General features: G+C 56.3%; 1 long non-coding RNA gene across 1 annotated transcript; it reads left to right on the top strand.

Annotated features, from left to right (window-relative positions):
* The first annotated feature begins 12287 nt into the window (after positions 1 to 12287).
* On the top strand, positions 12288 to 19340 carry LOC137212006 (uncharacterized). The gene is made up of 3 exons (XR_010937320.1): positions 12288 to 14754; positions 15350 to 15518; positions 16260 to 19340. It is a non-coding gene; the product is annotated as an uncharacterized lncRNA (long non-coding RNA).
* Positions 19341 to 27264: the final 7924 nt, after the last annotated feature.

Below are 27264 nucleotides of genomic sequence, written 5' to 3'. Positions count from 1 at the left end.
ACATGGATGAACCTGGAAGCTATTATGCTTACTGAAATAAGCCAGACAAAGACAAATACTATATGATCTCACTCATATGTGGAATCTTAAAAAAAAAAAAAAAAGTAGAACTCATAGAAACAGCAAGTAGAATGGGTGTTGTCAGGGGTTGAGTGGGGTGGCTGGGGTGGGTGGGGGGGAATGGAGAGATGTTGGTTAAAGGACATAAACTTCTAGTTACAAGATTAATAAGTCCCGGGGATCTAATGTGCAGCATCGTGGCTATAGTTGAAAATGCTGTGTTATATACTTGAAAGTTGCTAAGAGAGTGTTGTGTTCTCACCACACACACACACACACACACACACACACACACAAAATAGTAACTATGTGAGATAAGTGTGCTACTTAATTTGATTGGAGTAATCATTTCACAATGTATATGTTTATCAAATCATCACATCGTACACTTTAAATATATACAATTCTATCAGTTACACCTCAATAAAGCTGGAAAAAAGAAATAAAATAGGGCTTCCCTGGTGGCACAGTGGTTGACAGTCCGCCTGCCGATGCAGGGGACATGGGTTGGTGCCCCGGTCTGGGAAGATCCCACATGCCGTGGAGCGGCTGGGCCTGTGAGCCAAGGCCGATGAGCCTGCACGTCCGGAGCCTGTGCTCCACAATGGGAGAGGCCACAACAGTGAGAGGCCCGCGTACCACCAAAAAAAAAAAAAAGAAAGAAAGAAAATAAAATGACCGATACCATTAAATCTTCCTGCATACTGCACCCTCATCGCATCACCTTGCCCTCCCACCCCCACACCCCTGGAGAAGTAACTATCATCCTGCACATAGTGTTTACCACACTTCTGCTTTGCTGTAGAGTTCAATCACACGTGCATCCCTAAATGCACATTGCTTTATTTTGCTTGGTTTGGAGCCTTATAAAAATTGTATCATGGGGCTTCCCTGGTGGCGCAGTGGTTGAGAGTCCGCCTGCTGATGCAGGGGACGTGGGGACGTGGGTTCGTGCCCCGGTCCGGGAAGATCCCACATGCCACGGAGCGGCTGGGCCCGTGAGCCATGGCTGCTGAGCCTGAGCATCCGGAGCCTGTGCTCCGCAACGGGAGAGGCCACAACAGTGAGAGGCCCGCGTACAGCAAAAAAAAAAAAAAAAAAATTGTATCACTTACCCCCCACCTCTGGTAACCAAAACTCTGAACTCTTTTTCTATGCGTTTGGTTTTGAAGTATAATTGACCTATAACATTGTGTTACTTCCTGGTTCATAACATAGTGATTCAATATTTCTGTATATTTCAAAACGATCACCACTAGAAGTCTAGTTGTTATCTGTCATGATACAAAGATATTACGTAATTATTGACTGTATTCCCCACACACTACATTTCATACCTGTGACTCATTTATTTTGTAACTGGAACTTTGCACCTTTTAACCTTCCTCACCTATTTCCCTTCCCTCCACCCTCCTCTCCGGCAACCACCTATTTGTTCTCTGAATCTATGACGCTCTTTCTCTTTAGTCACGTTTGTTCGCTTGTTTTGTTTATTTACTGGCCGCGCTGCACAGCTTGTGGGATCTCAGTTCCCTGACCAGGGATTGAATCCACGCCCTTGGCAGTGAAAGCATGGAATCCTAACCACTGGACCACCAGGGAATTCCCTGTTTTGTTTTGTTTTTCTAGATTCCATATATTAGTGAAATCATACAGTATTTGTCTTTCTCTGTCTGACTTATTTCACTTAGCACAATACCCTCTAGGTCCATCCATGTTGTCACAAATGGCAGGATTTCGTTCTTGTTTATGGCCGAGTAATATTCCATTGTATGTATATACCACATTTTAAAAATGTATTTATTACCACATCTTCTTTATCCATTCATTTATGGATGGGCACTCAGGTTGTTTCCACATCTTGGTTATTGTAAATAATTCCACAATGAGCATAGGGGTGCATATATCTTCTCAAATTAGTATTTTCATTTTCTTCAGATACCCAGAGTGGAATTGCTGGGTCATATGGTACATTTATTTTTAGTTTTTTGAGAAACCTCCATACTGTTTTCCACAGTGGCTGCACCAATTCATTTTCCCAACAGCAGTGCACGAGAGTTCCCTTTTCTCCACGTCCTCACCAACACTTGTTATTTTTTGTCTTTTGGATGAGAGCCGTTCGGACAGGTGTGAGGTGATACCTCATTGTGGTTTTGATTTGCATTTCCCTGATGGTTAATGATGTTGAGCATCTTTTCATGTGCCTTTTGGCCATCTGTTTGTCTTCTTTGGAAAAATGTCTATTTGGGTCTTCTGCCCATTTTTTAATTAGGTTGTTTTCTTTTGACATTGAGTTGTATGAGTTCTTTGTATATTTTGGATATTAACCCCTTCTCAGATATATTATTTGCAACTGTCTTCTCCCATTCAGTAGGTTGCCTTTTTGTTTTGTCAGTGCAATCGTTATGAAAACACCAATGGCATTTTTCCAAAACCAGAGAAAATAATTCTAAAATTTGTATGGAAACACCAAATACTCCAAATAGCCAAAACAATTTTAAGAAGAAAAACAAGACAGGAGTTATCATGCTCCCTGATTTCAAACTATGCTACAAAGCTATAGTCATCAAAATAGCATGGTACCGGCACAAAAACAGACACAAAGATCAATGGAACAGAATATAGAGCCCAGAAATGAACCCACACTTACACGGTCAGTTAATCCACAACAAAGGAGGCAAGAATATACGATGGAGAAAGAGCCTCTTCAAGAAATGGTGTTGGGAAAATTGGACAGCTACATGCAAAAGAATCAAACTAGATTACTCACTCACACCTTATACAAAACTAAACTCAAAAATGGATTAAAGATTTAAATGTAAGACTTGAAACCATAAAACTTCTAGAAGAAAACATAGGCGGTATGCTCTTTGACATCAGTCTTAGCAACATTTTTTTGGGTATGTCTCCTCAGGTAAGGGAAACAAAAGTGAAAATAAACAAACGGGACTACATCAAACTGTAAATAACACATAATTTTGATTACTGTAGCTTTATAATAAGTCAAAATCTGATAGTATTAATCCTCCAACTTTGTTCTTTTTTTCTCAAAGTTGTTTTGCCTATTCTAGGGCCTTTGTATTTCCATATAAATTTTAGAATCAGCTTGTCAGTTCCTACAAAAAGACCTGGGATTTTGATTCGGATTGCATTGAATCTATAGACAATTTGGGGACAATTGTTATCTTACATGTCTTCTGACATAACAGAATATAGTCATCCATTTATTTAGGTCTTATTTGTTTTAGCAATAATTGCAGTTTTGGCTGTACAGGTCTTCCATATATTTTGCTATATTTATCCATAAATATTTATTTCATATTTTTAAATTGTAAATGGCTTTGCTTATTTTAATTTCTGATTGCTGTTAATACATAGAAAACAGTTGATTTGTGTTTCTTAATCTGTATCATTCCACTTTGCTAAACTCACTTATTAGTTACAATTGCCCCGTGAACAGCATGGGCCTGAACTGCTTGGGTCCACTTACATGAAGATCTTTTTTCATTAAATATATAATATTCAATCTGTGATTGATTGAATCCGTGGATTCGGAGCCACAGATATACACGAATTTTCCACTCTGCAGGGGGGTCAGATCAGCACCCCTAACCCCTCATTGTTCAAGGGTCAACCTTAGAGTGTTTTTGCAGATTCTATTAGGTATTTTACATAGATGATCATGTTGTCTGCAAGTAAAAAGTTTCATTTCTCCGTTTCCAATCCAAATGCCTTTTTTCTTTTTCTTATTGCTCTGACTAGAGCTTCCAGTACAATGTCGAGTAGAAGTGTTGAGAGTAACACCTTGGTCTTGTTCTGTCTTAGGGAATGAGCATTCAATCCTTCACATTAAGTGTAGTGATACTGTGTGGGTTTTGTAAATGCCCTTTGTCAGGTTGAGAAAATTCCCTTCGATTCCTAGTTTGCAGAGTTCTTATTAGTAAAGGATGTTGGATTTTTGTCATATGATTTTTCTGCAACTATTGAGTTTGCCATATTTTTTGTTGTTGTTTATTAACATGATAAATTGCTTTCCTGATGTTTAGCCATCTCTGCATTCCTGACTTAAATCTCATTAGGTCATGTTGTGCTGTCCTTTTAAAATATTGTTAGATTCATTTTGTTAAAATTTGTTTACAGTGTTTGTGCCTATGTTATGGAAGGATATTTGTTGTAATTTTATTTTCTTTTAATGTTTTTGGTTTGGGTATCATAGTAATGCTGGCCTCATAGGAGGAGTTAAAAAGTATTTTCTCCCTTTCATTTAAAAAGTATTTTCTCCCTTTCATTTTTCTAAAAACATTCATGTAGAATTGGTATGATTTCTTCCTTAACTGTTTGGTAGAATTCACTACTGAAGTAGTCTAGGCCTGAAGTTTTCTTTGTGGGAAGAATCTTAACTGTAAATTCAGTTTCTTTAATAGATACAGGAGCATTCAGGTTACCTATTTATTTTTGATTCAGCTCAGTGTCTTTCAAGGAAATTGTTAATTTCACCTAAGTTGTCAAATGTATTGGCAAAAAGTTGTTCATCATATGTCGTCATTATCCTTTTAATGTTTGTAACACCTGTAGTGATGTCACCTTTCTCATTCCCAATATTTGGAGCTATAAAATTCCCTCTACTCATGTTTTCATAGCATGCAGCAGATTCTGATGTGTTGTGTTTTCATTTTAATTAAACTTAAATACTTTATAATTTTTCTTTTAATTTCTTGACTCATTTATTTACAATGAGTAAATAAATTTTTATTGTGTTATTTATTTATTGTATTATTTATTTAAATATTTGTAGATTTTTCAGATTTCTTTTTGTTACTGATTTCTAATTTTAAACCATTGTAGTCAGAGAAAACACTTCGTATGATTTGAATCCTTTTAAATTTATTGAGACTTGACTTATGGCCCAGAATATGACGTTTTAGTAAATGTTCTGTGTGCACTTGAGGAACATGTGCATTCTATTCATATTGTGTGGAGCGTCCTATAAATGTCAATTAGGTCAACTTGGTTGATGGTGTACAAGTCTGTCTTTGATGATATTCTTCTTATTTGTTCTATCAGTTATTGAGAGGAGCATAATTGTGGATTTGTGGATTTCTCCTTGCAGCTCTACCGGTATTTGTTTCATGTATCTTTAACTTTATTATTAGGTTCATAAACATTTAGGATTGCTATATCTTCCTAAATTGCACCCTTGTCATTATAAAATGCCTTCTTTATACTTCGCAATAATCCTTGTTCAGAAACCTACTTTGATTTAGCAGCGCCACACAGCGTGTTCTGAGCTAGCGTTAGCGCGGTGCATCTGTTTCCCGTCCCTTTACTTTAAACTTTATGCGCCTTTATATTTAGTGTTTGTTTCTTATAGGCAGCATATGCTTGTGTCTTGCTTTTTTTTTTTTTTTTTTTTTGCGGTACGCGGGGCTCTCACTGTTGTGGCCTCTCCCGTTGCAGAGCACAGGCTCCGGACGCGCAGGCTCAGCGGCCATGGCTCACGGGCCCAGCCGCTCCACGGCGTGTGGGATCTTCCCGGACCGGGGCACGAACCCGTGTCCCCTGCATCGGCAGGCGGACTCTCAACCACTGCGCCGCCAGGGAAGCCCTTGCATTTTTATTCAACCTGAACATCTCTCTTTTTTTATAAATTTATTTTTATTTATTTATTTATTTTTGGCTGCGTTGGGTGTTCATTGCTGCGCATGGGCTTCCTCTTGTTGTGGTGAGCGGGGGCTACTCTTCGTTGTGGTGTGCGGGCTTCTCACTGCGGTGGCTAATCTTGTTTCAGAGCACAGGCTGTAGGCACATGGGCTTCAGTAGTTGTGGTGCACGAGCTTCAGTAGTTGTGGCTCACGGGCTCTAGAGCACAGGCTCAGTAGTTGTGGCGTACAGGCTTAGCTGCTCCACGGCATGTGGGATCTTCCCTGATCAGGGCTTGAACCTGTGTCCCCTGCATTGGCAGCTGGATTCCTAACCACTGCGCCACCAGGGAAGTCCCATGAATATCTCTGTCTTTTAATTTGGGTGTATAGACCATTTTTATTTAGTGTGAATGTTGATAGGATTAGGTTTTAGCCTGTCATCTTACTCTCTGTTTTCGTTTGTCCCAACCCAATAAAAAAAGGGAGGGAAGACAAGAGATTTGAGCAGATACTTAACCAAAGATGACATCTGAGTGACAAATAAGTATATGAAAAGATTCTCAACATCATTTTTCATCATGAAAATGCAAGTTAAAACCACGAAGAGCTACCACTGCAGACCTCCTAGAATGGCTAAAATGACTGCCCTTAGCTAGTGCTGGAACTCTGATACACTCTTGGTGAGACTGTGAAACAGTACAAGCACTTTGGAGAACAGTGGGTAAACATAGCCCTGCCGTGTGACCCAGACACTCTACTTCTAAGTACCCAAGAGGAAAGAAGTCTTATGTCCATACAGATGCCTGTACACTTACGCTTGCATCAACTTTATTTATAAGAGTCCAAACCTGGAAACAACTAAAATATGTACCATCAGGTGAAGAGATAAATTATTTGTTTACCCATACAGTGGAACACTGCGCAGCAATTAAAAGAAATGAACTGTCGATAGATGATACAACAGGGAAGAATCACAAAATAATTACAGTAAGTCCCCCACATACAAACGAGTTCCGTTCCAAAAGAGCATTCGTAAGTCCAATTTGATCGTTAAGTCCAACGAAGTTAGCCTAGGTACCCAGCTAACACAATCGGCTATGTAGTACTGTACTGTAATAGGTTTATAATAGTTTTCACACAAATAATACATAAAAAACAAACACAAAAAATAAAGAAAACATTTTTAATCTTATAGCACAGTACCTTGTAAAACACAGTACTACCATACAACAGCTGGTACTTCTTAGCAGTATCAGCTATATCCCCACTGCCTTCGTGCTTGCTTCCAGACATCCTGAGCTTGAAATAAAGACACTGGGCTACTGTACTCTCTACACTACCGTAAAGTACACAAAAGCACGACCACTTGTAGAGGGTGCACGCACGTGACAATGTACGCCAGACACGCGAATTAACTTATATGATTGGGTGTGCGTATGCACGTTTGCATCTTTGAAAGTTCACAGCTTGAAGGTTCGTAGATAGGGGACTTACTGTATTCTGAGGGAAAGAAGCCAGACAAAAAACCTGTACATATTTTATTATTCCATTTAAATTCTAAACATACAAATTAATCTGGAGTGACAGAAAGCGGCATCAGTGGTTTCCTGGGACGGAAGAGCCGGGAGAGAGGCAGGAAGGAGAAAGGACATGAAGGTACTTGTATAATGGATTCGTTCATTTTCTAGGTTGCGGTGGCGGTTTCACAAATGTATTTATGTCAAAACTTTCAAACTGTGCACTTTGTGCACTTTATTATATGTCAGTTACCTCAATAAAGCTGTTTTAAAAATACGTTTTAAACTTGGAATTTACCACCAAGAGAATACAAATAAGAACTAGGCATTCCAAAACGCTAGAGAAAAATAAAAGAGTAAACAGCTCCCAAAGCCAGAGACAAGGAAAACACAGCATAAATAACAGATGTATCAACAAACATGTCTGTTTTGACAATAAACACTCTATTTAAAGACAATACAGTTATGCACTCTTTACACAGAGTATACCTAAAATAAAATACTTGAACGTTAAAAAGAAAAGGAAAGCAAAAATATGTTGGGCAAACATAAACAATAAGAAAAAGTGTCGGTAAAATCAATATCAGATAAAGTTGAAAAGCTCTAAAAAAGATAAAGAGTAATTTGGTCTGAGAAACAGTTTAAAAGGCAGGAAAGGCATAACAGTGACTGACCTTTAGGCAGTAAGTAACTTACCATCGAAATCTATAAAGCAAAACCGCAGGAAATACCACAGTAAATTAACAACTGAAATATACACGCAAAAGTCTTGAAACTGTTAACCCCAAAGCCCAAGGTACATAAATGATGTTCTGTTGAATTCTTCCAGGGCCTGGCGCCTACACACCTGGAGCAACTCGACCCAGCCCGCACCTAAGAGGGGATTAGCATGTTCTGCGACTTCAAATGGTTTTCACCACCATGAATGCCTGTATTAAAGTCGTCAAGAATACGTTTGGCCCCCTCCAGGTACTAGCCACCGTGAGCTGTCCTGCAGCGTGGCGCTGAGCCCAGTCCCAGCTCTGGAGCACACGTTTGCTGCCATCACCCTTAATCCAACAGGGAAACTGAGGCTGGGAGAGGGCGAAGGACTTGACCGACTGCACAGAGGGAGTGCGGAGCCAGGATCCAAAACGGGTTTCTCTTGCACACAGGCACCAGGTGAGGGCCAGACGTTTCAAAAGGTAGATTCCTGAGTGTTTCTGCCGTGCTCCCAGGTCCCACAGCTGGTGCTCCATCTGCCTGGAAGCCACTCCAGGTCTAAGAACAACAGGCCCGGCGTGAGTCGCAGGGTTGTGTGGGACAGAGTGTGTGTCAGACGGAGAGGGAGCGTGTGTACATGAATGTCTGTCTGTGAGTGCGTGAGTCTGGGGGCTGAGGTCCCTGCCCTCCCACCTGTGGCCACCACCCTCCCCGTTGAGACAGCCGGGGTGGAGGAAGGGTCCCACCACCACCACCCTACCCCTCAGGCCCACCCCCACGGAGCCACCCTCCCCTTGACAGTGAGACTGTAAGCTCAGAGGTGACCTCTGTGTTGGGCCCTTCCTTGCACCGGAGGAATGCCTCAGGGCTGGGATGGCCCCGAACCAGCTCCCAGCTTGTGGGAGGGGGAGAGAGATGCATCTGAAACGTGAAGTATGGCTTTGGAAGCAGCTCGGCTCTTCCGATGATGACAACTTGCCTTGTTCCAGATGGTTCCTGCGCGTTTCCCCCTCGTTAGTATGCTAATTTATTCTGACTTATCCCGCGGCTGCTGCACAGCGGGCTGGAGCACACCTCCATGCCAGAGAGCCCCCGGAGGCCCATGATTCCCAGCTGGAGCGGGACCCCTCCCCGGGCCGTCACCGAGTCAGGGGAAGAGGGAACAGGTGGGGATGTGACTTCAGCGTCAGCCGACGCAGGCTGTAATTTCCCCTCTGGCGGCCCTGACATTCACGGCAAGCTCTCGGTCTGTGACAGCATCCAGAGCAAAGCCAGAGATGGCGGCTCTGGGAGCAGCGGATCCAGAAAGTTCCTGACAGAGCATCAAATGTGGTTAAAACGTAAGTAGGCGTCTGAAAAAAGACCCCAAACAAGGGGACTTGAACGTGACATTTCTTGGTCCAGGTCAGCGTCTCCAGGCCACATGGCAGCCCAGCTGCAAGCCCAGGTCCCAGCCTCGTGGTGGCTCCAGGCACCAGGCCGTTACCATTGTCCACTGGTCCAAGGTCACTGGCCCGCCACGGCTCACCACGACCCCGCTGTGCCCTCTGGCAGACCCCACCACTTCCCACCGCAAGGCCACGGCCCTGCCCAGAGGCACCTCCTGGCCACCAGAGGAGGCTCGGCCTCTGCGAGGGGCAGGCAGAGGTGCCGGGTGGCTCTCAGGAGCTGCCCTGGCGCTGTGATGCCGGACAGGCAGGGGCCAACACCCAGCCCCGCGTGGGGTTGGGGTTAGAGTTCGGGTCGGGTTAGGGGCCCTGGTGGGAGTGAGGCCAGTGGCCCAGCAGCCAGCGACCGTGGATGAGTCCTCCCTGCCCCTGGCACCCCCGGGCTGCTGGAATCGCCTCCAGATGGACGGCTCACTCCCCACCTGCCCCAGGGCCAGCTTCTGCGCACACCCCCTGCAAGGGGCGAGGGAGGGGAGGCAGCTTCTGGTCCCATCCTATCAGGCAGCTCTTACCTAAATGGCCACCCCGCCTGCCCATTCCCCTGGGAGCCTGGGAAACAGGTGTCTGATCTGACAAGGCTCCCAGCTCAAACAGCCCCACCACCGCCACCTCGCAGCGGGGGCCCAGCCAGGCCCTCCTCCACCGCTGCCGCTCACCCCCCTTTCTCCACCTTGGGGCTCCCGTCCCAGACTGGTAGCGTCCCGCGTGACCCCCTCGGCAGGCAAGGAGCTCCATCCCCTGCAGAGACAGAGCAACAGCGTAACAAAGGTGCCAGGCGAGCAGCGCCAGCTCTCCAGGCACTGTCTGCGGTTTCCTGGCAACGAGGGTGGGGCCTGCACCCAGAGGAGGAGAGTCTGAGCCAGGCCCTGGGCTGCCCTGGGCACTGGTCTCGCGGAGCCGGGCTCAGCAGGAGGCAAAGGCTGAGCGCCGACCCCCGGGATCGCGATGGAGGTGGATGAGGGTGTGTGGGGAGGCCCCAGGGCCCCTGATGCCACGGGGACGCAAGGAGAGGTCAGAGCGCGCTGGTGTCCTGGGGGCTTGGCCGAGCCCTGAGGCCCAGGTCCTCTCCTGGGCTTCCTGCGTCCAGCAAGCAAGTAGCTGTCGGGCCACATTCCTTCCGGGGGCGGGAGGGGGGAATGGGGCACTAACGTCCAGGGTCACGGCCACAGTCCTCTGCCGGGGACTGCCCGCCTACCCAGGCCGTGCGAGTGGCCTGCCCTTGGCTCCAAGGCAGGGAGACGGACGGACGAGCCAGAGGCTCTGCCCCCACCTTCCCTGTCCACAGCACCCAGAGAGAATGGCGTCCTTCCTCCCAGGAACGGGCAGCAAGATGATACCACCTGCCACGTGGTAGCAAGAGGGGGGGCGACCGCCCATCCCAGGCTGCCCAGGACACCCGGTGCACCTGGGGGCCCTGCATGACTATAGGAGCACCCTGGGGTCCCCGCATAACTACAGGAGCACCCCTCTCGTGCCGCAGCGTCCTGGTTGCACGAGAAGGTATAGGGGCCCTGAGCCACCCTCCCCGGTTCCCAGGGCCAAGGGAAGAAGCACTCGTGATGGAGAGAAGGCCCGTGTGAAGGACGAGCAGGGACTGCGGGAGAGAAGCCAGCCTGGCAGGCATGGGACACTCAGCAGGGCCACTGCGGGAGAGGCGTCTGGAAGTGCAGGGGACTTGGACCGTGGGGCCCTGGGGTGCCACACTGGGGGAGCAGATTTAACCCTGCAGGGAATAGGGAGGAGCCATTGAAGGTTCAACAGCATGCAATGATCAACAAGGTCTTTCAGATTCATCAGGCAGCCCTGGGGGTCACCCCCTTCCACCTGTTGTGACCCCAGCTATGCCATCCTGCCTATTGTTAAATTAACACCTGTGCAGTGGAGTACAGGTGCTGGAAGGCAAGCCACAGTTCAACAACAGACCACGAGAGAAATGGAATCGAGAGGTTCTCTACTCATGGGCCCTGGAGGAGACACAGGCCCACCCCGTGGGGCCATGCAGGGAGGGTGAGGCAGGTGGTACAGGGAAAGGTAGGACCTGGGAACACGCCTTCATCAGGGTTCCTGGGGGCAGTGCCTTGGAGCTCCCAGGCTGGGGCTGGACTGGTCAGTTCAAACCAAAAGAGTGGGATTTTGGTGAGTCCCACGGGGGTCGGATCCAAGGGGCTGTAAGTCATGTGGGGCTACTGGGAGCCACCCCCGGAGCTCATGCTTCCTAGCCCTGAGGCTGCTCCCCAGGGCGAGTGCTTAGACGGGGGTCCAGGGTCAGTCCAAGGTCTCCCAGGCCGCTTGGCCAAGCACAGTGGGTCTGAGGCTGCAGCTGAGCTAAACTCCAGACCATCCCGCATTCAGTGAGCTGGGGAGAAACAAGGGAGAGGGAGGGTGTGGGGACATAGCGCCATCTCCCACATGGCGACAGTCACGGCGTCGGTGTGGGTGGCACCCCTGACCCCACCTCTGGTCACCCAGACTCTTCGGTTCCTGTCATTTTCCAAGCCTGGTGCTGCAAACTCCCTGGCAACTGTGTGAGCTGCCTGAGGTCCGGCCAATAGATTCCTTTTCTGCCTAAATGATCCGCAGTTGGATGCTGGTACGTCAGGAAGCTTGAATGGCTCCCCACGAGGCGCGGGGTGAGGGTCAGGTCTCCGTGGAAATGGTGTGGGCTGGACTGGATTTCCCGGCCCCGATGAGAGCCTCACCATCATTTAGGAGGGAACGCTCCTGCCCAGCACATGTCGTATTGGCTTTGAGCGGTCTGAGCTACCAGGGAAGACCGGAGGGGAGCTGGTAGGAAGAGCCCAGGCGGGACGCAGAGCAGGGATGATCCCAGTTGCCGGGTGGCCGCCGTCAGAACTGGGGCTTCAGAGAAAGAGAACACACACACTTAGATCCCTAAATTCCTGGTTTCAGGTGTAGCCTGAACCCCAGTACTTGCTGGTAGCGCGTGGGAAGCCATCTGAACTTTAGAAGACACAGGAATGGTGGCTGGAAGCACACTCGGGTTCCTTCAGGTCACAGTGTCAGCTTTGGGACACGGAGCCTCGGAGGGCCTCTGACGAAAGTCAGGACAGACCTCCAGGAAGAGACTTTAGAGGGAATCTTGAGTGTCACTGTGGTCCCCAAATCAGAGAGGGCTTCAGGGGGCCTGGGGTAAACGGAGCTTTGACCTGTGTCCCCCCGGGTGCATCAGGGGCTCCCCCTGCCCTCCCGCATCTGTCTTGGCTTCCTGAGGGAGTAGCTAGAACAGCCTCTATCGATATCCACGCCAGCTGCCACCCTGGGCTCAGTGGGAATCTGGGGCTCTCCCTCCTGCCAACCCCAAAGTCCCCACGGTCCTGGAGGAATTGGAGAGATGGAGTCATAACAAGGCTTGGAGAAGCACTTCATGCCCAAGCACGGCCGGTGCAGCCCAGAGACGGGCGTGGGCATCATAAACGTCACCGGCTGACCCCAGCCGCAGCTGCTGCTCCAGACCCAGGTCCCTACAAGCACCTGGTGCCCGCATGCAGGCAGATCTGGGGAAGCTATTGCCCGTCTCCAGAGAACCAGGACGTCAACGTGTCCCCACCACTGCCTCACAGGCGCATAGCAGCCCCTCTGTGCCACGGTATGGCCCACGGAAGTCTTGATGGTTTCACAGTAACCCAGACAAGGGGAGCAGGACATGGGCGCCTTGCCTGCAGAGGGCGGGACGTGAGGGGCCAGTGACCTGGGACTTGGCAGGATAGACTCCTTTGCCCGTGAACTTTAAGAAAAACGCACCGAGTTCAGGTGCCTTTGTGGGCGTGGAGGAAAGGACTCCCCAGTGAAAAGCCCCCAGCTCCGAGTGGGGACAAAGAAAGAGCAAACCCTACAGCAGGTCCCTGATGACCGAGCGGCATCCCGGTGCCTGAAGAGGCAGGTAGGAATACCCTGCGTGCTGCCTCCAGCAGTCCCAGTGGGAGGGTCCCAACAGAGGACCCCATGCAACAGGTAACCATCCTCACTTCGAGAAACAGCTCCTGGCTTGGGCCAGGTGGGCTGAGGACGCCGGACAGTGGAACACCGAGTGCTCAGGTGGCCAGACTGCCCAGCGTGAACGGGTGTGTCTGGACCACAGGCTGGGCTCCATCACCAGGTAGGCGCGGTGTGTCTCCCTCAGGTGTCCAACGCTACACTCATGGCTTCATCCGTGGCTCCCAAGCTGCGGGAGACACCACCAGATAATAGAGCCCAGTTTACAGGGGGCTCTGTACGGTCTCGGGCACCCACTGCAGGCACGACCACCCATGGGACACTGCCGGCTGCCTGGGGCAGGCTGGTCACACGATCTTTCCCATCGTGGATGGACAGCCATTCTGTCTCCAGCCCCTCCCCCATCATGGACTTTTGTCTGATTGCCCATCAGGGTCTCCGTGGTGGCTAATTTCATGTCACCTTGACTGGCCTGGGAGGTCGGGGTACCTGGTATGACATTTTTCTGGGTGTGTGAGGTGTTTCTGGGTGAGCTCAGCGTTTGAATCTGAGGGCGGCCTGAGTGCGGTCGGCCTCGTCCGGTCCTGGAGGCCAGAGTGCGGCCCAAGGCCGAGGGGGAGCCCTCACCCGCCGTCTAACTGCGGGGCTGGGGCCGCGGCCTCCTGCCCTCGGGCCTCCGTTCTCTGGCCTTCAGACCTGGACTGAGACCTGTGTACAGCTCTCAGACCTCAGCCTTCCATCCACACCACAGGTTCCTGGTCCCCAGGCTGTGAACGCAGTTCCTGGGGCCTCTCAGCCTCCGGACCACCTGAGCTCACTCCTCACAATAACCCTCTTGCTAAAAAGACACCCCCTACTGGTCTCTGGAGAAGCCTGACTAATCATCTACCCCACACACCACTCCTGACCCCGAGCTCACTCTGCGAGGAAAGCCAGTGTCTTCTCCCAAATCTGCCACGAGCCCCAGTGGGAGGCAAGAATTGTGGAGACACCAAAGGGGCCCCAGCGTCCCCCCCCCCCCGCACAATCTCCAGCCCGCGCTCTGGGTCGTGGGGAACGGGAACGTGGACCCCAGCGCAGGCCCCCAGCACAGGCACCCTCAGCAGCAGGGTGGCTCCCCGAGTCCTGCCCCCAGTCGGGGCCCACGCCCATTGCTTGCCCCCAGGAGCCCCAAGGGGTCCACCGCCTGTCTCGGACCCCCTGCTCTGCCCCGTCTCTGGTCGGCCCCGCCCATGCCCAGCGCGTCCTCCAGGACTGCTGGCCCCTAAGAGGATCCAAGGCACCGAACGAGATTGTCAAACGCCCTCTTAAAGTCCACGGTAATTACTTCCAGAGGCGTTTATAGTCCCGGAGGAGTCGGATGGCCACGCCCCACCGTCCAGGAAGGCAGTATTTCACCATCAAGGACACGACCCTGGGTATTTACAGACGGTAATGAGACTGTCCACTGCTCCATGTTACCATAAATAAGCAGTGAAAACTGCTGAGTTTCATGCAATTCCCCCTGATTGCCTGGAAGGCGTCATTATTTTAATAAAAAAAACTAATCAGCCAGACTGCCCAGCATCTCAGGCCCGGCGTTAATTACGCAGAGGCTGCTGGGTGGGAGCCGACTGTCGCGGGGTGGGTGGGGGGTTCTTTTATGTTACAAGGAGTGAATTAAAAGAAAGAGTAGGACTTTCCGCACCTTAAAAATAAAGGTGATGTACAGGATGTCCTCCTGACCCAAGGGACAGACACGAAAGATCACTTTCCCATTATCCACCTGGCCTTCTGAAGTCAGGACCCACAGCCCTTTTCCCATCCAAGGTAGCAATGCACCCCCCTCCACATGAATGTTCCTTGGTTCCCCTTATAGCTGGAGAGGGCCAGGCAGCACAGCTTGGACCAACGTGATGTTAGTAGAAGTACTGGGTGGGTTTCCCAGAAAGTAATACAAAAGGGGAAAGACTCAGTCATCAGGTTTGCCTTCCTTTTTCACTCTCTTTCGTCTTCTGTCCTGCCCCCGCTTCCTGCTGGAACACAGATGTGATACTGGAGGTGGAGCAGCCATATTGTGATCGCGAGGCTATTAGCCGAAGGGCAAAAGCCACATTAAGGATGACTGAACAGAAAGAGTTGAGTCCTTGCATCACCATGGAGACCCTAAATCAGACTTTGGAATCTGTCTACTTTGGGGACTGGTCAAGGCTCAGGTACACATCCTCTCTTGTAGATGTCAAGGCCCTGGGGTCCTCAGCCTGTTACTCCAGGAGGTTGCTTCCCGAGGCCATGGTGGAGTGTGGGGGGCAGTGTCAGAAGAGTAGGGGGCTTCACTCCAGACTGCAGCTGGTTTCCCCCAGTCAGGGTCAGGGTCAAAATTACAGCCATCCTTCTTTCATGGTGAGAATGAATGCCCATCCCACAGCCCCTCGTGTCCTCAGAAGAAATCGTCATACCCCTGCCCTCCCCGTCCAGCAGGGAGTCCAGCAGGGGTCCCCAGGGTGCCCCTCTGGGGATCGGGAAGGTCCATCCACCTGATGGGAGACACTTCTCCCAGCGCCAGGCGAAACCTCCCAGACCAGTCCGAAGGTGGGTGGTTCAGGGTCTGGAGGGCTGCCAGACACCCCTGCTTCCCTCTGACGCATACGAGGCCCCAGCCCCTTCCCTGCTCACATCGGGGGCTCTGCGCCCAGCGGGCTCTTTGAAGCCACGCGCGGCGGACGCTCCACTGGGGATGAGCCTGAGTGGCTCTCGAGGGTGCTTGGGCCAGCAGAGCCTCTGAGGTTGTCCAGGCCAGCCCAGCCCAGGGGAAGGCCCCGCTGCAGCCCCCCTGCGAGGTCCCGGCAGGTGTGACTAGGCCTGTCACTGCCCAGCCAGTCAGAGCGGGGGAAGGGAGCCCTTGAGACACTAGACAGGGCAGTGGGGAAGGGGCTGACCCCCTACATCCCCTCCAGTTAGCAGTCCCCACGCTGAGAAGCAGGGCCGCGCACGAGCCATGTGGAGCCTCCGAGAGGTCAGCTGATGGCACTGCGGTGGGAAATCTACTTTGTAATGAAACTGTTCATAAAAGTGGAATGTCGGTGAAAGGCTGCGTTTCCGCGGGGAGTCAGTTTTTATGTCCCTGCCTGTCCTGGAGAAGCAGGGGCCTCTCCGCTCACTGGCTGGGCTCTGCAGGGAGTGTGGGACCTCAGGGGGTTCACAGGGGCGGGGGCCCCATGAAGCTGCAGTTTAGAGGGACCCCAAACGCCTCTGCTCCCCCTGCCCTCGGCCCTGAACGGGAGCCGTGGGGACCGGCCACTGTGGGCACCAGCGTGAGGGTCCACCAGCAGGACAGGGTCCAAAGAGCAGGCTGGGGCGGGAGGCAAGTGGTAAAGAGGGGCAGAGGGGTTCTCCCCCAACGCTTCTCCACTTACCCCAGGCTACGTGACCTCAAGTTGTGCAATGAGGCGAACTCAAGCATCCACTTTACAGGGGCCTCAGCGGAGCCACTGGTCCCAGTACAGGTGGCCGAGTGGGCGGAGAAGCGGGTCTGGGGCCAGTTCCTGTGTCTGGAGGCTAATTTCCCAAGGAGTCTGGACTCGGAGAGGGGATCTGACGGTGCCAGGCGTGGGGAGGAGCCCCAGGCACGGGAGAGGCGGTCCTGGCACGAGGCGTAAGGGGTCACTGGCGCAGCTGCGTCGACGGTGCCTGAGGCTGGAGATGTCGAGGCTGCCTCCCTCACGTGGCCAGGGCTCTACACGAGGCCTCCCGTGCGGCCCGGGCTTCGTCAAGGCATGGCGGCCACGTTCCCAGGGGCTGCCCCAGAGAGCCGAGCTTTACAGCCGAGCCTGGCAAGTCACACAGGGTCACGTCCCCCACGTCTGGTCAGCTGGGGAGACCCAACGAGACCCGCCCTGTCCAGGGAGGGAGGTGGGCTCCACCGCTCGGTGGCGGTGGGCTGGTGCGCGTGAGCACCTGGACAGGCCTTAGGCGGACGAGAGAGGCTCACCCAGCCGCGACGGGCTCCTGGTCATTACGGCCCCATGTGGTCGCCCCCTTGGGCTGGGCTGGACTAATTCTCACGCTTTCAGGGACTAAAACACTGCAGAAGAGATGGAGTGTCACTTCTAAGATTAGGTTAAGAAAAGACTGGCTTCCATCCTGTGGCCTCCCCTGCTGTCCCCCACCCCTAGCTCCCTGGGGGAGCCAGCTGCCGTGTCGCGAGGCAGCCCCGTGGAGAGGCCCAGGTGACACGCAGCGGAGGCCTCCTGCCAACAGCCGGTGAGGGAGCCCAGGTGGGTCCTTCCCCAGTGGAGCCTTCAGTCAACGGCAGCCCCAGGCTGCACCTGTGAGACCTGAGCCGGCGGCCCCTGGCTGAGCCACACCTGGGCTCCCGCCTCGCACACACTGTGAGGTGCTGAGCGTTGCTTCCAGCTGTTCAGCGCCGGGGAGGCTGTTACGCAGCCGCACGTAACCGATACCTCCCCGTGGTTTGGGGGCAGCAGGGGACGGCTCGGACACTGCGGTTATTCTCTGAAGAGTCCGTATTGTTGAGAGAGGCTTACAGAGGCACCTGGGGTTTGCAGGTGGCGTGAGAGACAAGCCCGGAGGGGCGAGGCCCGTGAGGCAGGGAGCGCGCGAGCGTCCGGGGCTCGGGCTGCCCTGCTTCGGGTGCTCACGCACGGGCCTGCAGACAGTCCCTGCCGCCCCGGGCGCTGCTGGGAGCGGGCCCGCCGCCCTGCGAGGCCGCCCTCCCGCGTCACAGCCCCTCCTGTCCTCGCCCCAGGGCCCCACTCCTGTGGGCTGGACGCTCCCGGGGGCAGGAGAAGCCCCAGCCTCGCGGACGGCGGGCCACGGCTGGGCCGGGGGAAGTCATGGCAGCCCCCAAGGTCCCCGGTCAGCCAGCTGGAGGTGAAGGCAGAATGGGGGCAGGTGGGGGCCCTGCTGGGAGCCGGAGCAACCTGGGGTCCCCGAGTCTGGAGGCGGGTGGCTTCCGCAGCCCCGACGCCCTCCCACTGCAGCGCCTTGGCCCTCTGCAGTGAGGGGAGACCCCAGAGGAGGGGCCTCCTCTGCCCTGCTCCCCCGGGAGCTCCAGCGCCTGCACGTGGCTGCCCCGCGTCGCTTCCGTGCCTCCCCGCCTACGCCTCCGTCAGCCGGCCTCCCGCCTTCCCGCCTCCTAAAGGCCTCTGCGGGGACCAGCAGCCCCGGCTCAGAGCTCAGCCCCGAAGGCCTCCCTGCCCCCAGCGCCCCCTGCAGGCCAAGGCCCTCAGCCCCTGGGACCTCGTTCCTGCGCGGGTGTGGTGACGCAGCTCCTGTCACCACAGCCACCAGGGCGCCTCCTGTCCCTCTACGACAGTCCAGGCGGGACCTTCCCCAGGAACTCTGTCCCCACGGTGCCAGCGCTTCAGGACAGGCAGTGCCCTCGGGGGCCTGTCCCTACCGCAGCTTCAGGCGGGCTCTGTCGGCGGTGCCACGTACCCAGGGGCCCGCAGGGTGGTGGCCACTCTGCCTCTCAAGAGGGGGGGCGACCCTGAGCATCTGGATGGTGGGAGGTGGGGGCGGGGTCCCCTGGCAGCTCTGGGTCTGCTCCCACCTGCCCCCAGTGCAGGTGAGCACACCCGCCGGGGCTGGACTCAGCCTGCGACTGCCAGGGCGGGAGCCACAGGCCTGCCCCACGTGCCGTGAGGGCTGGGCTCCCCGCCGCCCAGCTCTTTCCTCAAAAGGTGAAAAGTCTCTGCAGAGCAGCTTGCCCCAGTGCAGGCACCTGTGGGCAGGTGAGCCTGGCACCGAGACGTCCAGTGACCCTGGCCCACCTGAGGCCCGCCTGAGTCCATCCCGGGCCAGGAAGCCCGCACCGGCAGGAGGCGGCCACGCAGCAGAACAAGGTTCCTCTCGGGCTGCCCGTGCGCCCACCCAGCCGGCCAGCGACGACCTCTCCCCGTCTCAAGACGCTCTCCGTCCCAGCTAGTCCAGCTGGGGTCTTCTCAACCTCACTCTAATTTACAAGGCAGCTGGAGCACAGGATACTTTTAATAAAAGTTAGGTACGAGCAGATACAGGGGATTAATCGCTGTGTTATGATTTTATAGTTCTCCACATACAGCGGCGCGGAAAAGGCAATGAGAGTGGAGCCACTTCAGGCAGATAAAATGCGGCATTTATTTTTAATGGAAAGAGTATTTCAGGACTCGCCCAGCCGTGGAGAGAGCTGCTGAGGCCTCACTGGTGGGACAAAGACGAGCCAGAGGCGTGGTGGCCTTGGGGAAGCGCCCCTGCCTCAGGGAGAGACCACCGGGGCTTGCCAGGGTTGGTGGGGGGGGGGGGGGGGCGCCAGGTGGGGATTTCCCCCAGATCAGAGGGGCATGAGGCCCTGCTTGACACAGGGACCACGATGCGGCCTTGCAGGCCTAAGCCTCCGTTGCCCACCTGTACAGCAAGGGCAGGATGCCCCTCAAGGCCCAGGGGAGGGACGTCACAAAGCATGACCCGCCATAGCCTCTGCTCCTTTCCTGGGGAGCAACATTTATTGAGCACTTACTGTCTTCCCTGAAATCACAGCTCTGCCTTAAATTCGACCCAAACCTGGCTGGTGGCACGGTCGTGGGCCTGCCTCAGCCAGGCGGGTCCGGCCCAAGCTCAGGCCTTCCTCTCACCTCCACCTCCAGGACCCACCAGGCTGCTTCAGACCAGCTCAGAGCTTGAAAAATGCACCATCAGTGGAAAGAGAGCCAAAGGCTGCGGCAGCTGGGAACCCCCAGGGCGTCACTGGTGGGTGGGCTCTGGCCTAAGGGGTAGGTGGGGCGGCAAGGAGGGCAGAGCTTTGGGGGCATTGAGGGCTTTGGGGGAGAAGAGGACCAGGGTTCTCCTCCCAGAGCCCTGACGTGCCTGTCCCGCCCCGTCCAACCTGCAGCCCTAACGGGAAGAGACAACACAGACACCGACTGGTCTTCCCTGGCCCCCAGGCTTCTGCGCAAACCACTGTCTCTACCCACCACCTGGCCGTCCACACAGCTCTGCTGCTGACCGAAGACCTCCCGTCCAGCCAACGAGGTGCAGGAACGCACGGACCGAGCCTGATCGCCCCTGATCCTGCAGCCGCCTGACGGGACAGTGACACGGCCTCCAAGGACGGGGCTCAGCGCCAGCAGGGTGCTCGCACCCTGTGGGTTCGGGGGCTCCTCCAGCATTCCCAGTGGTCCAGGGACCCAGGGCTGGAAACCATGGAGGAACCATGGTTGCCCGGGGGACCCCTAAGTCACCCTGGGAGTCCGGTCCTTGAACGGCAGGTCGTCAGCTGACCTCAGAGGCTGGCCGAGGGCAGTGCCGGGGCGGCCCAGTGCCTCCAGGCCTCCCAAACAGGCTCACCCGCCACCAGACCCCGAGGGTGCCGAGCCGGTGGTAGGGCCGGCCTCTGAGGACACGGAGCCTCCACAGCCAACTAGATCACATCGCGCACCTCACCTGGGAGCAGGGCCGGTGGGGGAGGGCCTCCGCGTCCTGCACATCAAAACCCAGAGGTAGCGGAGGCTCCGTGAATGAAGAAGTTGATCAATTGATCAACTGAGAAACACAGAACAAACCTCGGAACCAGCGCCAGTGGAGGCCCCCCACCCCGCGCCAGGGCCCCTCCAGAACCGGGAGGCGGGCGTGATGCTCCCACTTTCTAAATCACGCAAATTAATTTAGAAATCAGAACGGCTCCCGCAGCTAGACTGCAGATTTCAAAACAGCTTAACAAATTACCAAACCCCCTTTAAGAAGACAAATTACTCGGCTCCTCCGAGCCTGCCTGGTTAATTATGCATGCGCTTTTGTTAGGCCTTGTTAAATATTCACTAGCTGCAGGTTTGCACGGTGAACCACAGCCTCACTCTGTGCTGGGGGGGCCAGCATTTGTGCCCCCTGCTGTCCCAGCACCCAGGCACCTCAGGCCTTGGGACCACCGTGCAAGCTCCCCCCTCAGCCCCCGGCAGGTGCCCCCACCTGACTGACCGCGGACCTGTCACATCCGGTCTCTCTCCCAGGGTCCCTGCATGTCCCCGGGTCACACTGGGCAGGGGAAGTGCCTATGCGGGGGCAGACCCTGCACCCTCCTCCTGTCCCAGACTCGGCCGCCTGGGGGGTCGGTATTGCCGGTGCCAGCCAGTGCCAGCCATCCCCTGGGGCCCACCGTCAGCCACCCCGGCTGCCCCCTTTCCCTCCTGACCGCCCAGCGTCCACTGATTCCTTCCTTCCCTCGCACTGACCGGGCTCCAGCCTCACCAGTCCCTGCACAGGCTCTCATCCCTCAGCCCCTGAGCCCAGGCATCCAACCCAGAGGGGACACTCGGCCTGTGTGGTGCCGGGTCGGCGTGGGCTGGTGCCTCGGAACAGATGACACCAAGTGACTGGGCATAAGGGACGCACAACCAGGCCGGAGCTCGGGCAGCCGGACAGGTCTCGGAAGGAGCACCCTCCTGTGCTGGGGTGGGGTCTCCAGTCCAGGGCCCTCACTCGAAAATCTCAGAATCACTGAACCTCAGAGCTGGAGGCCTCAGCTGCCGCCAGCCCAGCCTGCCCTTGATGGGAGGCGAGGCAGAGACCTGGGGCAGAAAGGACCCGCCAGGCACCAAGGCACCTGGGCCCCCTGCTCCAGGACCCAGGCCGCCCCCGGCCCGGCCCCTCAAGCCCCTGCTCTGCCTCCCCTGCCCTGCCCCGTGAGCTCCCGTGGTTTAGACAGCGCTGGACATCAGCTCTGAACATCTCTCACAAATGTTCCACCCAACGAAGCCCACATGCAGGGGACCAAAAAGGACAGGGCAGCTGCCGTCGACTGCTGGACCCCACGCTTCCCCCTGGACCTGGGGAGCTCTGAAAGCGGGCCCTGCTCTCCAGCGCACACGCACACGTGTGCGTACATGCCCACGCACATGTGCGCACACACCCCTGACACATGCATACACGTGCCTACACGTGCAGGCACACCGTATACACAGAAGCGCGCACACACACACACACACACGTGTGCACACTCACTCGTGCACGCGGCCACGCAGAAGCCCTGGAAGCCCCGGCCGCGGCACCACCTCGTGGCTCCAGGGCAGGGACCGGACCCGCGGGGTCCACTCCTCATGGAGGAGCTGTGGCCAAGAGAGGAAGGGGGACTCGATCAGGGTGTCCCCACGAGCTGGCGGCCAGGCTGCACAGGGCTGCCCTCAGGGCTGGGACAAGGACGAGCTGGGCCGGGCAAGCGAGGCTGGTTCATGCAGGTGCAGGGGTGCAGGGGTGCAGGGGCGCAGGGGTGCAGGGGCGCAGGGGTGCAGGGCGGCCCCTCCCCAGCCCCGCGTCCCCCTCCCAGCAGCGCACGGTCTGTCTTCACCGTAGTAGGGCCCAAACCCACACACCTCTCTTCCCTCCCTGTGCCATGGCCCAGCCCCTGAGCTTGTGTGCTGGGTGCACTGTGGCCCACGGTGAGGTCTGCCACGTCTTAACCGGGCACCGACGGGTTAAAAGGCAGGAGCTTCCATATCCGTGTCCCAACATATCCGTGTTGCAACGTCCAGCCTCGCAGGGAAGCAGGAGCGCAGGGAGGGCGGCAGGGCTGGCCCCAGGGGCGGGGCGCTGCTCCCTCCGGCAGCGTGAGTCCTCCAGCCCCTACCTCACCTCCTTCCCGGGGCTCAGGACGTGCCTAGTTCTGGGTGCGGGGGCCTGACTGTGGACCTGCAGCCCTCCCCCCGCCCCACCCAGCCACCTGTCCCTAGCCCTGTCCTGGGACACACCCAAAGGCTTCCCTGGGGCCCCTCTTCACTCCAGCCCCCTTCGTCCCCTACCCTCCCCAGCCCTCCAGCCTGAGAGGGACCTTAGGGTCACTCCTCAGCTCCCCACACTTCCTGGGGTGCCCGAGGCCCACTAGCCCCCCGTGCCCTCCCAGAGCAGCCTGAGGTCAGACAGGACAGCCCGGGCTTTCTCTGCAAAGGCACGGTAAGTGTCCCCTGGGCGAGGCCCCGGGCGGGCGCGGAGAGCACGGGCCTCGGAGCTGGCGGCCCGGCCGCCTTTGCACTCACTTTGGAAACTGTCAGTTCAGCAGTCTGGCTAACTACCTGCTCGGCGGTGGCCTTAAAACTGTCCGCACTCATAAATCACCCCGGGATTTAAATAAGCGCCGGTGGCAGGTGATTTTTCAGAATTCCCCACGCTCACGCGCAGCGAGCGTGGTCGTGCAGGACCCTGGGTGGGGTGCGAGAAAGTGAACTGAGGCAGGTCCGGGGGCGCGGCGGCCCGTCACCCGGGGCAGCATGTGGAGGGAGGCGAGCTGCCGGAGCCAGGCCGGCGGTCAGGACCTCCCCGCTCCGCTGAGGCCGCCGCACAGCCCAGACATCACTGGCTGGCAGCCTACCAGCGTGGGGCCCCTCCTATGGGGTCTGGACGGATGGTTTCCTCCCTCCGGGTCTGCTTGCCCACCACGAGGAGGCTTCCCCAAGGGGATCAAGTGCTAATGGCGGGATCAGGCCCCGAGCACAGAAGGGGCCGCAGAGGAGCTGCGTCCGGGGCATCTCCTCGTGCCACGGCCTGGAGGAGCGAAGAGAGAATTAAACACCCCCTTGGGACGTTTTCCCAGACTGCCCCACCCCAGCAGGGGAAACAGGAGACCCTCCACGCCTGTCCCACCACTGCCACCCTCACCCACTCGCTCAGCGCAGACTCCCAGAGCCCTGCTGCCACCCCCCGGCCCCAGAGCCTATTCTCAGAAGGGTCCCCCGGGCCACTCACCACCTTCCTTTTCTTCCTGTTCAGGCAGGGGAAACAGGAGAACCCGACGCTTCCCACCCATTGCCAACGCTCTCGGGAGGGCTGGACAGGGGTCCCAGGGCAGTCGGCGGCCCCATGACCCAGCACCCGCCGTGCTGCCCAGGGTGTGACGGTGAGGACGGAGCCCAGACCCTCTCCCAGGATGCAGTCTGGCTCCCTACATGGCAAAGAGAGATGTGCGTGGCTGTGATCCCTGAGAGCCAATGGCCAGGCCCCCACAGGCTGGGAGCCCCCTGCCCTGGCCGGTGGGGCCCCTGCGTGCACCCCATTCCCTCCAGCACGGCCGGGTCAGGCTACTCAGATGTGAGCAGAGGGCTCCTGGGGTCCACCGAGCTGGGCCAGCCAAGGAGCACGGTGGTCCTGAGAAGGGCGTGCCCCCCACCCAGGCTGTGACTCCGCAGGGCGTCTCAGGCCCCAGGCACACTGTCGGGGCCTGTGAGTGCGGGGTGTCCTCACCCAGCTGGAGAGTGCACCCCTGGCGGGCCCTGACTTTGGGAAATGCACTGCCCTCATTGGTTCCCCAGGTATCTAGTTGGCTGGGCCTTAGGGTGGCATGGAAGGGCCCCTCCGGGTGGGGCCCAGTCCTGCTAAGCCCCGCCTCACCCCCAAGACCAGCTGGGACGCGCCCAGCCTCCCGGTCCATCCTCCCGGTCCGTCCTCCACCGCCACCTGGTGGCCGGTCGGCCCACCCCCGCGGCCACCTGCAGCCGGCCAGCTGTCCTGGCCCGGACTCCCAGAGCGCAGCCCGGCGTCCAGGCAGCTCCAGCCCCGGTCTTGGCTGGGGAGGGATGCCCTCGGTCTGGAAAAGGGGTTTTGCTCACCAGAAGGAGCTCTGTCTCCCGAGGGAAAGACAATAAAAAGAACATAAATGCATGAAATTAGAGCTGCCCCAGGCGGAGCGGGCCCATCCTGATTGCTAATCAAATTCTCATTCCTCAGGATCTTCAAAATCCTTCCTGTGCCGTGTTATTGTCTCGAAAGAGCTGTTATTACTCGTGTAAAAAAAACTTATAAAAAATTCTAATCAGCGTGGGTCTTAAACCTCGGCGTCTGGCGCCCAGCGCGGCACCGACGGGAGGGCCGTTTACGAGCCATTTCACACCCGGCGGCTGGCCCCTCCACCTCATTGCTTTTGTTGCCCATCATAGTGATAAAGACGGTGTTTTGTGACCCCAAAGTTATTTATTAACACCCAGTATTTTCCACACAGTCCCTGGGGCAGCGAGGGCGAGCGCCTAGGAGGTGGGGGGCCGTGTCGTTGGCATGCACGACGGTGTCCAGGCCCAAGTGGCCCCCGCTCCACCGTCCCCTTCAGCTTTGCCTGGATAACTCGCAGCTGCGCCTGCCCGGCCAGCACAGGGCAAAGCCGGGCAGACCCTCTAGCAGGACCGGGCGTCTGAGGCTCCCAGCAGCTGGTTGCCAGGTCCTGCTGCAGGTCCCACCCTGAGAGCCTGTGCGACCACCGTGCACCCCGGACACTGTGCAATTCCTCAGGCCAGGGCCACAGGCAGTGTGCAGAGCTCGAGACCTGGACCCAGCTCATCACTCAGTGGGACCTACGGGTCACCCCGTCTCAGGGCCCGGGTTCCCCGTCTGGGGCCCTGGAGTGGTCAGTCTCTCTGGGTTGGAGTCCAGCTCGACAACCCGCCTGAGTGTGACCTGAGAGTTTGCTTGTCCCTGGAGCCCCAGGCCCAGCAGCTGAAGCTGCAACTCCAGGCTGGGGGCAGCCCCTGGGCTTGGGTAAGGCACCCAGTCACTGGAGCTTCCTAGTCACATCCAAGGGGGTCCAGCTGCCCATGGCTGTGGGGTGCCCTGGTGGGGCGGCCGAGCCACCTCTCGCCCCACAGGTCAGTGGAAGCCTGTCCCCGGGAGGTGCCCCTCAGCCTGGGGAGAGATGGGAGGGTCTGTCACCACGCAATGCAGGCGCAGGGGACCTGGCCCCTGTGTGCCCCTCCTGGCCGGCGGCCTGGGAAACGCTGGCCACGTCTATCTCCGCGGGGACGCTTGCCTTTCTGCCCCTTCCCTACTCAGGCTGCAGGCTCTGCCCGGTGCCCACACGACGTCCTTCACCAGCTTCTCCAGAGGGTGGAGGACCAGCCCTGGGGACAGCGACAAGCATGAAGGCCCAGCAGGCCCCCCAGGGTCCACCACAGCTGGCAGGAGCACCACCCTCTCCTTCCCCAGGGGAGGCAGAGATGCTCTTTGCTGCCCATCCTCCAGGTGAGAGGGGAGGCCAGGCAGGCGGGACACCCAGGCACACACCCCAGCCCACGTCGGGCCCCGCTGGCTGGCCCACAGCACAGAATTTGCAGCCTTCCCTCCCTGGGCCCCAGCCCGGGGCCACCCACCCTCACAGGGATCTGCGTGACAGGAACAGTGGGGCTTGGACCAGGCATCATGGCAGGTGTGGGAGGGGTGTGAGAGCTGGTCTGCACAGGTGAGCACTGCCTGGGAGGCCTCGGGCTCCAGGGATTCCCAGTGGAGAGAACAGGCACATTCTCTCCCTGAGTCGCCTGTGAACCCCTGACCGCGGCGGAAGGCGATCCACCCAAGCGGCCATCTCTCGGAACGCGCTCGTCCCCCTTGGATCCGAAAGGGGCCGACCTGCCTCTATGCAGGACAGGCTGGAGGTGGGTTTCGGGGAGGGACCGGGCTTCCAAGTCAGAGGGGCAGAGGATGCCCTCAATCTCAGCTTCTTCTGTGCCCGTTGGAAAGTCTGCGGCCGGGCTGCACGGGGGCCAGGGATTGTTCACAGGGAGAAACAGTGAAATAATTGCGCTGTGAGGGTCTCCGCCTCCTCCGTTGCCTTTTCTTTAGCTCCAATTGCAGGCAGACGGGCTCCCACACAAAGTCATTTATCCACGCAGCCCTTCAGCAGCCCACACGCACCGCAGACCCTCCTCGGAGCCAGGGCTGCGGGGCCGGCGTGTACAGCAATGGGCGGAGGGCCTTGCCCCCTGGAGCGCCTGCCAAGCAAGACTCGTCAAGATGCAGGCTCCAGAGAGGGGCCCACAGGGACGCAGGGGCCGTGGCAGGGCCAGACCCCCCCAGGGGTCCCAGCAAGGCAACTTGAGGCAGGAGCTGGGGGGTGGGGGCCCGGGCCGGGAGGAGGCGCGAAAGGCCCCGAGGTGGGATCGGTGGTGAGCAGCCAGGCCACCTGGGCCTCGGGTACGCAGGGGGGCGCCCCTGCCG

This window comes from Pseudorca crassidens, chromosome 1 (assembly GCF_039906515.1).
Source record: "Pseudorca crassidens isolate mPseCra1 chromosome 1, mPseCra1.hap1, whole genome shotgun sequence".
NCBI classification, from domain to species: domain Eukaryota; kingdom Metazoa; phylum Chordata; class Mammalia; order Artiodactyla; family Delphinidae; genus Pseudorca; species Pseudorca crassidens.
This window is presented reverse-complemented; position numbering and strand designations above follow the sequence as displayed.